Source organism: Sphaeramia orbicularis, chromosome 6, assembly GCF_902148855.1.
Source record: "Sphaeramia orbicularis chromosome 6, fSphaOr1.1, whole genome shotgun sequence".
NCBI lineage: Eukaryota > Metazoa > Chordata > Actinopteri > Kurtiformes > Apogonidae > Sphaeramia > Sphaeramia orbicularis.
Window position 1 is genome coordinate 46,281,848 of NC_043962.1, and position 16,510 is coordinate 46,298,357.

Genomic DNA, 16,510 nt, shown 5'->3' on the forward strand with positions numbered 1-16,510 from the left:
CGCTGGTAGAAACCACCTGCAATTTTGTTGCACAACTGGTGTGATGACAATAAAGCCTATTCTATTCTATTCTATTCTATTCTATTCTATTCTATTCTATTCTATTCTATTCTATTCTATTCTATTTGTTAAATCCTAATTTTGTTTAATGCTTGTATATAGTATAATATATACTTTATAAATGAAAAGGAAACATTCCACATGTGGCTCTCATGTTTTTCCAATCCAATGTCCTTTTTCTTATCACTAAACCCAACTGTAGATTGGCCTTGCATGAAAAATTCAATGTTACAAGAACACTTCTTATTTCAAGTATCACAACAATTTGTTTGGACTTTTCAAAATTTTTAGCTCTCTGAAAAGGCTGGACAGGCAGCACACACTGTTATGACTCGTGTTTATCCTTTTCTTGTTTTATTTATTTTTACCACTGATCATGAACCAATGGGCTGTGTGCACCTGTCGATGGGGAACAGATCAATGAACAGATTGATTAGAAAAGGTTGCGGCTGCCCATATACAGGGTGTCCCCAAAAAAATGTATACACACTTGGAATAATTGTAAAGTAGGTGTTCATTAAAATGCGTTTAATTTTCAAAATGTAATAGAATTTACACACATCATTGTATTGTTTTATTCTCAAACTGACGTCTGTTCTGGTCCAGACACTGCTGACAACACGAAGCAATGGAATCGCACACATCACCAAACAATTCCCTTGGTATTTGCGTGCATTCATGTTCAATGGCTGCTCTCAATTCAGTGACTGCTGCAGGTCTCATAGCGTAGACTTTGTCATTTAGGTATCCACATAAAAAAACAGTCTAGTGGTGTGAGGTCTGGTGAACTAGTCAAACAGGTGGATTGGACGTAGGGGTTTCGTTGAATACCCTCCGCGTTCACCAAACCTCACACCACTTCACTTTTTTTTTACGGGGATACCTAAAAGATATAGTCTACGATATGAGACCTGTAACAGTCACTGAATTGAGAGCAGCCATTGAACGTGAATGCACGCAAATATCAAGGGAATTGTTTGGTGATGTGTGCGATTCCATTGCTTCGCGTTGTCAGTAGGGCTGTGTATTGGCAAGAATCTGGCGATACGATACGAATCACAATACTAGGACATGATACGATATGTTGCGATATATCACAATACTGTTAACAAGGCAATATTTTTTGTTTTTCAACGATTATTTCCTGGAAAAACTTATAATGCAGCATTTGAATGAATACATTTTTAACATGCAGCTTTATAAGTACAAAAATCTCACAAATAAATAAATAAATCAATAATGTTTTACTGACATTACAGTTTAAGATCCTGCTTAAATGTTCGTATTCTATTGCGAAAACAATACATAGTGTTCACTCCCTGAATCATCCAACATCGTAACATTATTTTTGTGCATTCCCAATAAAAAAACAAACATTTGTCTCTTTCAGACAGTAAAAAGTGCTTTTAGGGTGCTTGAATTATCCATTATTTAACAAAACAGCAATATCAGTTCCAAAAACTACATGTATGACCTGCAATATCACAACAGTACTTTTGTAGTAAACAAACAACAGAACAAAATACCCATGTGAATATAGAAATAAAAGAGCCTGAAAATCAAGAAAACAATAATGAACCTCCGCCATATCTGCATTTGTATAAATACCTAAAAATATCGATACAGTACTTTTTAATATCGATACAGTATCGTGAAATGAAATATCACGATATATTGCGATACTGATATTTTCTTACACCCCTGGTTGTCAGCAGAGTCTGGACCAGAACGGACGTCAGTTTGAGAACAGATGGTGACAAAACAAGAAAATGATGTTTGTAAATTCTATTACATTTTGAAAAGTGCATTTTAATAAACACCTCCTTTACAATTATTTAAAGTGTGTTTTAATTTTTTTTTGGGACACCCTGTATATAGCTTAAAGCAATCTCGCCTGCTCATAAATATAATTTGCCAAACTTATTTAACCATACCATAAACATTTCTGTTATCAATGAATTAGACAAGAGATATATAAAAATTTACAGAAACTTAAAGAAACCAAACAGTTCCTATTTCCAGCAGTGAAGTTATTTGGACACATTTACTTAGTCTTACCAGTTTTGCCAGTTTTGTTACCAGGAAGTCTTAACATTTTGTAAGTTCAGGTCCATCTTCCCCAAGTCTTTGGGAGTGAATTACACCGTCAGATGGGTTAAGTCAGGGGTGTCAAACTCATTTTCTTCTGGGGGCCACATTCAGCCCAATTTAATCTGAAGTGGGCCGGACCATTAAAATAATAGCATGATAGCCAATAAATCATGACAACTCCAAATTGTTTTAGCGCAAAAAAATGACATTCAATTATGCCAATATTTATGTTTATAAACTATCCAAACAAAAAGAATGTGAATAACCTGAAATAAATGAAATTTGTTAAGAAATATAAGTACAATCTTATCAATATTTTGCCTCAATTTTTCATGCATACATATACATTACAGATCACATCTACAAAGGCACAAAACATTTAATAACAGGCAAAATATTGTTAAAACTGCACTTAATTCTCTTTAGACATTTCAGGTTGTTCATATTTGTTCAGGTTATTCACATTTTATTGTTAAAGGATAGTTTGTTAATGTAAACATTTTCAGAATTTAATGTTTTTTTGCACTAAATCAAACAGAAAAATTGGTGTTGTCATTATTTATAAGTTATTATGATATCATTTTTGAGTTTGATACCTTAACTTACTGTTTGCAAATTCATTCCATGGGCCAGATTGGAACCTTTGGCGGGCCGGTTTTGGCCCCCGGGCCGCATGTTTGACACCTGTGGGTTAAGTCATTTACCACAGAAACAGTAGGTCACAATGTAAATGACCACATGAACTTTAAAATGCTTACCTAAGTTTGTTGTGTTTGGCAGAATCCATGCGTCTGGCAGGGTGTCTTTACTTAACTCTGGCTTACATCTTGTGTTGTTAGAAGCACAGTACTGGCAAGAAATTGTGCAAAGTTATAATTTTCTTTAAGTATCTTTGAGGTTGAGCTGTTTGTGCCCATTAAACTTCAAATATCGCCTTTAGGTGTTAACACTGGATGATAATCAGACATGGTTTTGCTGTTTGGGTTAACTTAGCTTTATCGAGCTGTATGTAGGTGGTTCTGTCAGCGTTCGGCTTTATCAGGCCTCTTGCTTGTTGTCAGCGAGCTGTTGGCTGGCTGCAGCTACAGTGCTCTGGAGACCTGCCTACTTTTCCCCAACAGCTGCTTCTCATAAAGATTTCATCCTCCCCTCCATAACCGTTCCTCCATCCCTCTGTCAGGCCCTGCAGGAACAGCTCACGCCATGACATCATACGCCTTTGCTTGTTCTTCCTCAAACTGCCTTTATTTACCCTCTCTTGTCATTCCCAAATGCCTAAAAAGGGCAAAGTCGTACACAGCCCACACTGCATTTCACAGTTATCATGACAGAGTTACTCCAAGTGCAGTTTCTATGCCCCGTATGAGTGAAGTTTTAGCTAAAATGGTGGCAGACGGAAACTGCGATAGAACTATATACTACAAGAGAAAGAATATTTAAATTTTTGTCTTTGTTTTTGTGTTGAGGACCCTATCCCCTACAAAATGTGACTCACTTTAGCATGTGCCAAAGCCTTGTCTGCAATCAATTTAACGCACCACTGCACATTTAGCAGCTCTTTCTGGAATAACAAACTTGGCTGTTTTTCCCTCTCTGTCCTTCACTCTTTCTGTCTTTCTTCCTTTCATTCTCTATTTTTCATTCCCTCTCAGTAATGGAGTTGTGGGGATAAAAACATACTGCAAGCTTCAGAGGAAGGAATGAAGGATGGAAAAGGGGGAGTGGAGGGGGGTCTAGATTTTAATCCTTAGCTTCTCTGTCTCTTTCAGTTTTCAGGCCTATGCTCTAAAAATCTGGAACGGAAGATTATTCATGTACGGCCAATTTGTCTCTGGAGCTGCAGGGTTGCCAGATCTAACATGAAGTGATATGGGGATTTCACAATGACTGACATGCTTCCTTGACCTGGTAGGCTTTGGCAGGGCTTTTCCTGGTTCATGAAGGAGAAAAGGAAGGGTGGGTGGATGGTAAAAGAAGGGATGTATGGAAAGGAGGAGGGGTCGGCAAATAAACAATGGAATTTGATCTGATCTCAGCAGTCTCCCCTCTCTTTTTCTCTCTCTGTTTCTGTCTCTGTGTCCTGTTCAGGGCCCCTGCTGCTTTCCCAAGCTGATTTCATAGCAAGGCCTTGGACATGATCCAAGGAGGCAAACTCTGTGTGTGCATATACAGTATCTGTGCGAGTATCTGCCTGTGCTTGCATCTGACAGCTAGAAAGTGTTACAAGCCTTGAAGCTGCACACAAGATCTAAAAAATCTAAATCTTACCAAGTGTATTTTTCTCATCTCTATTCAAAATATCTCATCACGCTTAAAATAAGACATAATCACCTAAAGAGTAACTTTTCAGTGAGATATAAGAACTTATTTTCAGACAATAGATCTTGAAAATCCTATTACCTCCGCCAAGGAGGTTAAGTTTTTGTCGGCATTGGTTTGTCTGTTTGTCTGTCTGTGTGCAAGATAACTCAAAAAATTATGGACGGATGTGGATGAAAATTTCAGGAAATGTTGATACTGACACAAGGAACAAATGATTAAATTTTGGTGGTGATCAGGGGTGGGGGGTCCACTGATCAGCCTTGGCGGAGGTCTGCGCTCTCTGAGTGCTTTTACTTTTGTATGTTTTCATCGGGGTTTATCTATCTGTTTGTCTGTCTGTTAGCAAGAAGTTCAGGATGGATTTTCAGGAAATTTTCAGGAAATGTCAATGCTGGCACAAGGAACAAATTATTAAATTTTGGTGGGGATCTGGGGGGGGTTGTTTGTTTGTCTGTCTATTAGCAAGATAACTCAGAAAGTTATGGACGGATTTGGATGAAATTTTCAGGAAATGTTGATAATGGCACAAGGAACAAATGATTACATTTTGGTGGTGATGGGGGGGGGGCGGATCTGCCTTGGCAGAGGTCTGTGCTCTCCGAGTGCTCTTCTAGTTTTTGCTTGAATTGAGCAAAAAAATCTTGAAACAAGCAAAAAAAATAAAAAAGTGAAAATTATCTTGGTAAGATTTCTCGAAATAAGATTTCCAAGAGCTATTGTCTAAAAATAAGTTCTTATATCTCACTAAAAAGTTACTCTCAAGGTGATTAGGTCTTATTTTAAGTGTAATGAAATATTCTGATTATAAATGAGAAAAATACACTTGGTAAGATTTTGATTTTTGCAGTGCACTGACTGAATTTATGCCACGTTAAAGTCTCCCTCACTTTCATCTCTGTAGATTCTTATTCTGTCATCCTGACGATCATATCCAACTCAAGAGCATAGGGTTCAGCGTTGTATGCACAGTAGTAAAGCCCTCTATCAGGTGGCCTTCAAGGCAATAGAGGAACACTCATACACACACATATAGTTCATATACAAGCCCAGTGTGTTCGTCTTCCTGCCCTGCCGTGTGTGTCCTCTAGCCCCTCTACTTCTCCCCCACGTCCCCCTATTGTTATGAAAGGATGGATGTGAGACAGTATTTAAACTGGGTTAACCAAAGAACCAGACAGGAACTTAGGAGGTGGGGGGGTGCCACAAACAATCAATTTTCCCTTACATTTAGTTCTTATCAATCCATCCTAAATATAACACAAGAATCCATTGTTGTATTTCTAGTGCTGCTTCTGTAGATAGCATTTCTTGTTATTGTGGTTTATAACTGAGACTTCTGACTGCCTGGTTGTCTACTGTCTCTATTCCACCGGGAGCTGTAAGAATATAACCTCAAGAAATGAGTAAACACACCCTAATTATAATGGGTTCACAGAGAAAGCCACTATGGATGTAATTATGGTGCACAGGCGGGATGCTTCTTTTCTTCTAGGCAAACACTATGAAATGAATAGTTATTTTCCTGTTTGTGTTTGTGCATATAAACAGACAGGAAGTGTGACATAAAGTGTGATGGTCGAGTCACTGGCTTTGAAACAACACTGTCAGCGGAGAGCACCAACTGCCACAAGGTCAAAATGGCAGCAAACGGAAGGAAAACTTTAGACAAACTCAGCGTAATCTTCGTAAAAGTCCTTCTCCGTCGCTCCACCTGTCAGACTTTACAAATGACCATCCCGTTACAGTTTAACCACAGGCTTTTATTAGGAAAGGTCTCCCTTCCCTTTTGGAGTTTGTGGCTTGCATTCCACATTCCACTGACTGCAAATGGTGCAGCTTGCAAGCTAATGATGCACTTCATCATGATAAATCTGAGGGGGTGTGTTTGACACTGCTGGCATAATAGAAAGTAAAATTACATAAAGTGAAAATGAAGAGTTGATAAAAGAATGGAAAATATTTGAAGCGTAGATACTTTTCAAATCGTCTTGATGATTGATGTATTTTTTTAACCTTAGCTGAACTGAAGCGGCTCAGTTTCAGGCTGGGAGTATCAGTAGAGCTAAGAAAATAGTCGTGGTATTAGAACTGCAAAGATTATTTGATTAATAGACTATAAAATATTCTTCTTGTATTTTGAAACTCAATCATAATCAAGTAATTTGTAACAAAAAAAAACTAAATTCTGCGACTGCTGCTTCTTAAATATCCTAGTTTCTTTCTTCTTTTGTGACAGAAGGATGAATATCTTTGGGTTCTGGATTAAACGTGAGTTCATCATCTTCAACAACCTTTTTTTCACTATTTAAAGATATAATAACTGAATAGTGAAGAAAAATTAACTAATGATGAAAACAAGTGTATTCAGTATTGATTTGTAACACTAAAAACACACAATATCATATCTAATGATACAAGTATGTCATTCATTCATTCATTCATTCATTCATTCACTCTCACATTCTAGACTTTAGATTTCAGATTGACCAATTAACCTATAAAGATGCATGTCTTGGGATTATGGGAAGAAGTAGGATCCCATGCAAACACATAGACAACATGCCAACTCCACACAGAAAGACCCACACTGACTGGAGCTGGGATGGAACCTGGGACCTTCTAGCTGTGCAACAGTAGCCCCTTTTACACAGCACTTCTGTTCCAGGAATATTTCACCTTTATTCTGGAACGTCGTCTATGTAAACAAAATGGTGGGATCATTTGGTTCCACCTCTGTCACGGCTCTGGAGGTAGTAACAGAACCATGATAAAGGTGGAATCATGGCTCTGGAATGCTATGTAAAAGGAACAGCTCTCGTTCCACAACCATTTTGATGATGTATGCAACCCTCGTGCCGGGGGATTTCAAAATGAGCACAGGCCGTGTCCAGTAAACAAACATATCAACGCGACCAGAAAGATGTCGAGATCCTCAAGCTGTTGTCACCTCAGGCAGAGGACGCTATCCATGCTAACATTTGTGGAACGTTGAAAGACAGGCTGACTCTGGACAGGTTAGAAACACTGCTATGCTCAGTGTATTTCCGACGTGCAAGTTATACGCCACACTATACACTGTGCTATGTCACCGCCCCTTTGATTCCGGAACACAGGTCCGCTGTGTAAAAGTCCAGCCTGTCTCACCTCCGTTACTCCTTTGGTTTGGCTGTGGAAATCGATCAATGGTGGCAAAAAGGTGGGATCACCATCTCACTTTTTTCCCGGGATCTCTGTGTAAAAGTAGCTAACTACTGCACCACTGTGTCACCCCTAAAAGTAGTATTCTAAAAAAATACAAATATAAGGTAACTGCATTGCATACGTTTTGTTGTAAAGTATAGAAGAGCAGTTGATTCCCACATAAAATCACAAATTCTGTAGTTAATAATTAATAAAATAGTTTCTTGACAAAAACACAGATGAGCTAGGTCCCTCTTTAGAGTATCTCAAGGACTTAAACTGCACTGAGTGATGCTGTTAGTTGTGGAAAAACAAACTTAATGTACTGCATCCATTAATTGTGATTCTACAGTATATCTTGCACAGGACTACTCTGATGACTTCCTTCAACCTTTTGGAAACTAAACCTTTTCTACCAAGTTTGTTAAAACACATAGACTAATATAATTATAATATAATATAATCTACTTAGCCAATAATACACATATTTGATATAATAAATATAGTCTTGTCTCATTTCTTCTGTAAAAGGGAATTGAAATTATCACATTTTTTAATATTCTACTCAGTCTTACCTTAATGTTAAAAGGAACAACACAGTCTTAAAATACAAACAATAAAGGCAAAAAAAAAAAAAAAACTGAGGGAAGATGCAGGTAACTGTTGTGGAGACTCTCTATTCCTGCATTTGGGAGAGGGTGTCTTGTTACATCTCCTGCTGGAGGTGGAGCATGTGTCCCTCACCCCCCTCCACAGACATGTCAATCCCTCCTCACTTCCAAAATCTGCCATCAGCAGAGCTCCTGACTCATCCTCAGTCTGCTCCCAATTACTCTGCTGGCTCCTTGGACTGGAGTGGGATGCCAACTCATCCCAGCGCTGCTTTTAAACAGCTCTCACTTTGGCCCACATGACCCCATTCAACACTGGCCCAGTCAAATCCAAGAATCCAAATTTGGTAGAGAAGCAGCTGAAAACATCACACCAGCTTCGTGCCAACCATAAAATATTGAATTTTGCTAAATGCCTCAATATGCTTCAAACCGAAATGCTTGTGAAATCATTTAACCACATTTTTGATGGTCGAATTAGGGTGAACATCATTTGTAACAGCTCAAAATGGACAATCTGACAGCTATGCAGTATGTATAATTCTAGGTGATAGACAGGAATAGGCAGGCAGAGATTGTAGTTCTGTCTTAAACTCTCTTGTTCAATTATGATAATTAGAGAAACTATGAATATTTCTGTCTTTACTCATGAATGGAGTTGTTTGGAGCATACTGAGGGTTAAAAGCATACTAAAAGCTTCAGCAGGCAATATTTTTTTGGTATCCATTCCATAATAACCCCTCAGTGTGTTGTATTTCAAGAGTTCTCAGAGGAAACTAGAGTGATCACAGAAGCAACATGGCAGCTCCTATAAACATGACATTTCTGATTAACTTAGGCCATGAAACAACATTGCAATGTCAGTCTTATATCTATGCGTAAGGGAAAGAGGAGGGTCAGTACATTCACTTCTGTAATTTTTTTCCCCAATGATTTATGCCTCCTAGATCTTTAAAGCTTGAATTGGGTTAGTGTTTGTAAATGATCCAGGTTCTTATTTAAAAGCCACATCAATGGGAGATTTCCATTTCTTTGTGGGGATCAGCCAAGTTCCTCTGAATCTAAAAAGTCATCTATATCCACTGACTTTCTTTCCAGAGACAAACTGGTGCGCACCAATAGCTCATTTGGCTGTAAGAAACAAGACCATGGTGTTGATGCACCTGCGGTTGGAGCACTGTGGTTGCAAGTTGCATAAATCACCGCTGACAGAGTAAGTAAGGCTATTGACAGAGAGGTTCCCCACACAAAAGAAGCCATGGAATTCATTTTGGCAACAGGCCTAGCTGTTTGGCAGGCAGTGGTGAGGTTCAGTGGGTAATTTTAAAGAGCCACAGGTAATGCAGCAGGTGATATACACAGACCTTCTGTCGTCTGCAACCACAGTGGTGTTTTGTTTCACTGTGCCCATTAAACGCAGGAGACAGACATAGCATTTCTTACACCTCAGACAATGCCAATGTCTTGCTGTTAACAATATTTAACCCTTTATCGGGCAAGTGACTTTTTTGTAATTTCTGCATACATTATGAGACAGCGACAGCAACACTTAAGGCTTAAGACACACCAACCCGACTTTCGGTGGTTGTACGTCGTCGAGCAGTCTGGCAAGGTTGGTGACATGAGTCTGGTTGGTGTGTTAAGTGCGATCAGCCATTGTTAATGCCGTCGCCAGTCTTTTTTGGCGGATTCAACATTTGTAATTGGCCACTACTAGTCGTTCAGTCAGATCAGTCTGATTGGTGGAGGGATAGCCCTTGACTAGTGAATCAGTGAAAGAGAAGTTTACATGTGAATATGATGCCAAGGTACTTCACACTATTATTGTCGTCTATAACAGGCCATTCACTGCTCATATCGTATCTGAATGAGTGCCAGTCAGTGTTGCCTATGGACTTCATTCGTTCCATGAAGTGAACACTATTAGCATTGTTAGCATAGTGCGAGTTCTCCTTAGTTTTTGCCTGCGACATCTTTCTTCCTCTACAAGAAGCCTGAGACCTGACAATGCCAGTATCTTTTTATTATTAGCCATCTGTTCACCAAGTACAACAACAAAAACAACAACAACCCCTCTTGACTACTCAACACTCTCTGCTAAACAACAATGACTGATGACAGCGAGCTCAGTGTTTTGGTCTAGAGCAGGGGTCTCAAACTCCCGTCCTCGAGGGCCACTATCCTGCATGTTTTAGATGTATCCCTCTTCCAACACACCTGATTCAAATGATAAGCCTACCATCAAGCTCTGCAGAAGCCTGATAACGACCGTCAGGTGTGCTGGAAGAGGGAAACAACTAAAACATGCAGGATACCGGCCCTCGAGGATCTGAGTTTGAGACCCCTGGTCTAGAGGGATGTTCCGTCATTTACCGGTTTTACGTCTCACGCTAGCACAGAACGTACGCTCAAGTTGGTAGTCGATTTGGTGTGTTCGTCACACTTTTTTGACTGTGTTGGGGAGCCGACTGATGAGTGGTGTATCTTTGCCTTTACAGTGAGAACAGTGAGGGAACAGTCTCAGGTCCAATGTGGTCTATAGGGTCTGTAAGGTCCACCTCTGCAAGAACAGTGCTTTGTTAGGTACCATGAAGTAATGGTACTAATGTATGTAACGATGCTCAAAAGGATATTGTGTATGTTGACAGGTGTCTGGATCAGCACATATGTTGCTCTAATGTTCTAAAAGTGATGTTTTTATGTTTAAAAATGCATGTTCCTTTCACGCTACATGTGTTTTTCTTGTAGTTTTTAAATAGTCTTCGATTTTTTTCCACTTATGGGCAAGTAACCAAATATGGTAACTTCATTTACCTTGATTTTCTACATGACAATTAAACATTTAGAAACATTTCACAAAAGTAATAACGTCTTATGTCCTCCAATGACACACTACGGTTGAAATTTTGAATTTCAAAGTATTTCTATGAGTGCCCTATAAAGGGTTAAAGGGCTTAGACTTACAGACACGTGAGGGTGTGTCTGGAGGATGTGTGGGGGCTCCATCTATCTAGTGAATAGTAACTATCTAATATTACATTGTGCTGTCATACGGTATGGGCGTTTTAAGCCTAATGGTTAAACCTTTGCTCTCCGTAACAGGATCGACTGTACTGAATATGCAGCAGTCATCGGACCTGCAGATCCTTTCAACAATAAACTGACTTCTATAGCACACTAACATTATTCTCTGGGTCCCAGATCACATTTCTCCTTCAAGCCACAGTTTCTGAGCTGAGCTCCAGTGCCAATATCCTTTCTACTTCTTCTCCTTCCTGTTTTTCCGTCTTCACATTTTGAGGGTTTTTGCTGGAGAATTCCCACCAGAGCTTCCCCGTCCCATCCCTGCTCTCCTGCATGCCTGCACAGAAACATATTTTTATAATTCACCCGCTGATCCCCAGGGGAGCCGACAAGGCGAGAGCTTGGGAAAGTGCTCTTCCGGAGTGTAAACTCAAGAGTCACAGACATTTTTGACCTCCACACACCCTGTGACCGACAACTGCGAGTATGAGCTAAGACTGCCAGTGGCCAAAAAAATGAGTGAAATGGAGATGGGTGTTTAGCATCACTGAAGCAAACCAAAAAAAGGTATTTAAAGATGTACATTTCTATAATCATCTCCTAAGGAAACTTAAGTTTGGAGTTTTTGTTTCAAATTTTGACCAACAAGTAGTCATTTTTGCAGTAGCTGTTTGTAATGGGATCATGAAAACTAAATATTTAGACAAATACCAAAGAATACACAAGTGGTACGCAGATGAGGATCAGTAAATAAAGACTTAAAACTACACTTGAGTATAATAAAGGGTGTGGTATTTTAGCACCATCACACTAGAGACAGAGAAAGAGAAAACTACTACTTTCTTAGCTCTAGGACCCAACAAGATAGTGTTTAGATCTGATTTGGTATGATCAAAGCTCCTCTGTCTGCAGCGTGTCTGGTGTATCTACTCATTAAGTTGTTACACTTGGATAAATCTCCAGACATTGTTTTAATTATTATTAAAGAGCAAATCCCAACTGACAGGAAAACATTTTAATCACAGCTAGAAAGAGAAGAAGATGATGAAGAAGAAGAATGTAATTTTTTTTTTTCATATTAAATGTGGTAAATATGGTCTATCACCTAGCCAAACTAACAAAACATGTTGTAACCTTTTTCCATTTTGCTTGGAAGGATCATCATATCATGGCAAGCCTAAATAAATGAGATGTTCACCCACATTAGAGTTACACTTTGAACCCAGATGTTCCAGATGGCAGTCTCCACATAAAAGTCTTTTAACCAAGCCGAGGGTTTTAAGCAAATGGTAAATGTATGTTTTCATACAAATGCAATATGTCAGTGGATGGTATGTGCGTGCACGTGTGTTTCTTCATTTGTTTGTGAACTCTGAGTCTCTGTTTCAGTGTCTGTGTATGAATCAGCCTGAGCATGTCTTCCTGGATGAATGTGTTTGTGTGTGTTCTGGAGGCTGATGTGGATGTTTGCCACTGCCACACACTGCCAGTGGACACAAAAGCCAAATCCACACTAAGCTGGCGAAAACCGGGCCTGTGAATGGTCTTTAGCAGCATCAGTTTTCCATCATTATTCTCCTCAGCCCACATCTAACAACCTGCAATCACACTAGAACGGACTCAAGTTTTGTACATCACAGCACTTATACCTTATTTTGTAATTTTTAAAAATAAAACTAAGACGGACTCGTCCAGGGTGTACCCCGCCTTTGCTCATAAATAGCTGGGATAGGCTCCAGCAACCCCCGTGATCCTAGTGAGGATAAAGAAGGTTCAGATGATGAATGAATGAAAATTAAGATGCTTAAATAAGTAAAACATGCTTTTCACAGCAATAGTTTTCAAATGACAAGCTGTGAAAGAGTGTCCTGTACTGTCTCCGAATCAGTGAGTATTGTATAGTTTAGAATGTATGTAATGAAAAACCATGGCCTACGTCCAACTGAATGTACACAACCTGTTTCCAGTGTGATGGTATGCATTATCCATGCATGTGTGTACTGATTTGACTCTGTGAAGGAGAGAATTATGGGTATCTAATGTGGAATGCATTGTCTATACATCTATGTGTGGATGTCAGGGGGGGGGTCAGGGGTGTTTTTGATCATGACTAAACTCATGGCCATCTACCAACATCACAGACAATAACCCCACCACATCTCTGCAACAAGAGGAATTTTTCACCATCACCACAGGACACATTCTTTTTGAGTACATCGCCGTGGTAACAACTGCAGTTCAGGGACAGCAGGAGACTGACCCGGTGGGGTCCTTAAGATGCAGGCCGCCCTGCCGAGTGCCTGTCAAAAGCTAGTTCCTGTAAGAGGAGGGGTTGATGGGCTGTAACCTCCTAATGCCCTGCTGTCACTTTTCTGAACAGAAAACAATAGAGGAGACAGATGTCACTGGCTGTATCTGCTGACACACACACAAAAAACCAACAACGAGAAACAAACACTGAAGAGACACTTTGTTTTCAAGCCACAGAAGAAAATATAAGTACAGCTAAATGATGAAACTTGGAACGTAATACATATAATAACACAACAGACACATATTGCACATAGACATAACACACTGATATTACTGCCTGCAAACACAGTCATCCATATTGAACTACAGCTATTGTACAGCTAAAAGTGTATTTTAATGTAAAACAGATGTCTAATCCTTAACCATCTTGCTAATTGAGCCCATAGCCTCAATATGAAGTTAAACACTGTTTTCCTGGATGAATATGCACTCATGTGACTCATACTGATCATCAGGACCAATTTCTCCACTTCAGATGCTTCCAAACAAATACGCTGATTCAGTTCTGAAAGATGACGGACTTGTCACGATATTCAACATCTGGTGAGAGGAGTTTATTCTCCCTTTAACAAAAGTATCCATACTGATGAGACATTCCCTTAACCACATGTTTACTGTCAGTGCGTAAATGCAAAAAGGCATTAGTCAGAGAGCAAGAAAGCTATGAATATGAATGCATCAATAGTTTGGAAAGAAAAAGAAGAAAATGAATCAGTGAAGCAGGAAAAAAGGCAATTAGTGAGAATACTTGGAGAATGAATGAGCATGTGTCCATTTCGTGTAAAATGAGTCACTGACAGAAGAAGACAGCGGCATATTCTGAGTAAAGGCCACAAATACCCACTTTCCACCACAGTGCACATTGTGTTGAACAGCGGTCAGGCAGACAGTTAGCCTCTACCCCCGACTCAGAATGTAAACAACCGACCCAATTTGACAGACAACTGTGTGTTATAGTAACACACAGAGCACACACAATGGCTCCACACCAGAGCCCTTTACAAGATTGTAGCCCACTTATTACAACCGCTCTGACTAGCAGACAGACAGTCCCTGTCTCTTTATCTCTGGCTCTGTAAACCTTCCCTACCCTCTCCTGAGCGCCAGGGAGTCAGCCAGTTGCAATTTAATAAACTTTTAACCATACTCAGTTAAGTAAATACAACAGGAGGACAGTCAGAAACAGGAGGCAGCACAGAAAAGTTGTTTTTCTCCAAATGACCTGCTTAAACTGTTCATTTAGGACAATACTGAACATAGAATTACACAGAATCTGTTAGGTATTTCTGCTCTTGCAATTAAGATAATGAAATCAAGTGTTTCGTTGCTGTATGTTCAAGGATTCTGTCTGCTCTTGGATTTAATGATTACCCCAAAACAGGCCTATGGAGACAGATTATGTTGGCTGATTGATAACCATCTAGCAAAGGGTCAGTGATTAAGGGACATAGCGGACATTCCTAATGCACTGTGGTATGACATGCAACAGAACATCCGTTATCTCACTTGAGAAGATATAGTCCTTTAGAGTGACCTAACACACTCATATACATGCGATCCATACACTTTGGAGGATGCAGTTTGTTGCATGTGTGTCTCTGTGAATGTGAGACAGTGGATTTCCAAAGGACTTTAAGGCTAAAGGACAGTAGTTGGTTCATTTGGAAAAGTGACAAATGTTCATTTGGCATTAATGAAACAAAATTAGTTATATATCCTCTGCTTACATGCAGCTTTACATGGCCTACTTGGACAGCGCTCTTCTCCCTCAGTATTACAGGTATTATAGAATTAAAAGTTTGCGGTGTGGCTGAAATCTTTTGTCCATGTTTCCTGGCCTGCCTACCTCCTTAAGACAATACATGCACCGGGACTCTGCATGAAGAGGTGCCTTTGTTCAGGGTAAAGAAGGCTCATCTCACTTCAAACTGTTTCTCTCTCTCTCCTTTCTCAACAAGCTGGTTTGGAATGTGATGGTTTTAACACACACTGTGACTCTTTTCCAGATGATCGCCATACCATCCACACTTTGTTTTCATTTATTGTGAATAAACTGACAAGCGTTGACATCCATTGAATGAGAGTGTGTGTGAGAGCTCACGTGTGCACAGATATTTCAGTGGGTCTCCTGTGGGCAGCAGTCATAGACCTGGTGCAGACAGTATGAGACCCGCTACTTATGAGCACTCAGCCAAAGGAGCCAAAGCAGTTCTGTATTAAATACACCTCATATAAACAGAGATAAAACTTCACTGACACTTTCATGGTTAGAAGCAAAAATGTGCATTTCACTTGTACAGAGAATAATCAAGTAGGTTAACCAGATGCACATGCAGGATGGATCATCTTGCATGGTGAAACACTAAGAATGACTGACCATGGCTTTGCGGTTCATTGCTATTCAGTATTAAAAGCATGAATGAGTAAAGGTATCACAACTTTTAACAGGACAAGTTCTCTGAGTTTCTTCACATTACCTTTCTGAGCTGGGTGAGCCCTGGTGAAGTGCTCCTTAAGTAGTTTCTCATTTTGCGTAAACTGAGTCCAAAAATGACAGCATCCACTTGCATGGTTCCTTTACATCAGTGTATTTTGCTTTTTTGTACTTCTCTCCCTCTTCCTCAGTTTGGTCACCCCTACCCCTGCCTCCGACTTCTCTCACTCTGCATAGCCCCTGCCTGTACCTCCCATACACCCAAAGAGAGACCCAGAGTAGAGCTCCAAGCACACACACAAAAAAAAGTTTGAAAAAGGCACAAAGTCAGGGAAATCCCTCCTCCTGTCCAGCCTCCGGGCTAAAATGTTTACAACTCTTTCTCCTCTCTCAGTTCCCAAACAGTCACTCAGTCTAACCTCTATCTCTCACAGTGACGCTAGCTCCTTTTCTTTCTCTTTCCTCTCCTCAAAC

At 39.7% G+C, this 16,510-nt stretch overlaps 1 protein-coding gene across 1 annotated transcript in view; it reads right to left on the reverse strand.

The window, feature by feature from the left end:
- Positions 1-16,510, reverse strand: part of si:dkey-82f1.1 (DENN domain-containing protein 2A) — a 56,432-nt gene extending 39,922 nt beyond the window's left edge. Inside the window, exon 1 of the mRNA XM_030136930.1 lies at positions 16,080-16,510. The gene's annotated coding sequence lies outside the window, so the exon portion shown is untranslated. The remainder of the gene's footprint in view (positions 1-16,079) is intronic.